Genomic DNA, 1,497 nt, shown 5'->3' with positions numbered 1-1,497 from the left:
GAATGTTGTGGTCCCAGCCTTGGAAGGACATTGGGGCACCGATGTCACTCTCCGACTTTTCCTCGTTTCTCTGTGTCTCATTCTCTCCTGAACGCTGAACTGGCTCCCTGTGGCAAACCGGTGGAGCCATGTGTGCTCACACATAGGAGCTCCAGCATTCGCAGGCTTTCTGTTTGAAGAAGTGCGCAAAGAAGTACCCCATAAGCAAGGGTCTGTTGGCCATTACCCAGAGACCCAAGTGAAGACACATATATATATATATTAGCATTTGGCATGTGGATCTGCCTCTCACAGTCGTAATGCCAGTTTCAGTTGCTCACGAAAGGTACTTTCCTCATTAACATTTTCAACTCTTTTGTCAGGATCCATCCAGAGCTTCGTGCGAAATGAGTCATTGGTATTACGAGGAGACGAAGGCTCTGGAGTTGAAGCATATGAAGGAAAACGCAGTGGCATTCCACTGCACAAAGACAGGAAGCGCCAGCCACCTTTCACAATAATGGCGCAACGTTTCACAGCAACACGGCAATCGGTGGATATGGGCCAGTGGGGTCCTGGCACTTATCCACCCATAAGCCCCAGTTTGATTGTTTTTGGGCTGTTTTTAGGCAGTGTTTGTGACTCTCTGGGACTGAATAAACACCTCTTCATGTCTGTTGTCACGTGGACGTGAGGCCATTCCGAGAGATGGTGGGTCTGACCCCATTTTCCAAACGAACAATGGGATTGGCATTATTCTTCGGAGTGAGGCTATCTCAGTTTAACTAATGAAAACCTCCATTTCCTTTAGCCACCCCTTCCAGCCCATGCTTCATAACAGATGTCTTAACCCCTCTTCTGTTTGTTTCTGAGGATCCTCCTTGGTTTACTTTCACAATAACTCGATGCTGTGAAATGACCCCGGGGTGTGTAAAAATGCCCCTTACTCCGGCCCTAAATTATGAAGAAGGGCACGATTCCCCTGACCGGCTCCCGACAGCTTCCCTGCTCCTGGTGAGGGCCACCCTCTGCACGGTATCATCTTTCAAGGAACTGGGCTCCTGGGATCTCCAAGAGCATTGGCCGTGACCTGTGTACGACTTTGAAACAGCCCAACGGCAGAGTAAACAGGTCGGCAGCTCTCTGACTCCAACGTTCGAGTTGTTTCCCCTTTGTGGCATCTATATAAGGTACTCTGCTGTATGTTGCCCTTAACGGACCACACATCTTTTGAAGTGAACATGGACTTATAAGGAAGGCCCTGTCGCTGCGGGGAAACTCTTCGAGGTTTATTAGGAAATGTGATGAGTCACCTACTAGAACATTGTGGTTTAGGGACATTGTGTTGGGTTAAGTTGACCTTCTGAGGACCTTTCTGCGGGGAGTGGCTCTGCCTCAAGCCTTACTTCAGCTGTGCCTGGACAACGTCTATACAGGATACAAGGAACAATCAGAGGATGCAGAGAGTTACACAGCAGAATATCAGCGGAGTACAGTCACAGACTAAATAGTCCAGCA

The sequence above is a fragment of the Electrophorus electricus genome, chromosome 22 (genome assembly GCF_013358815.1).
Source record: "Electrophorus electricus isolate fEleEle1 chromosome 22, fEleEle1.pri, whole genome shotgun sequence".
Classification (NCBI taxonomy): domain Eukaryota; kingdom Metazoa; phylum Chordata; class Actinopteri; order Gymnotiformes; family Gymnotidae; genus Electrophorus; species Electrophorus electricus.
This window is presented reverse-complemented; position numbering follows the sequence as displayed.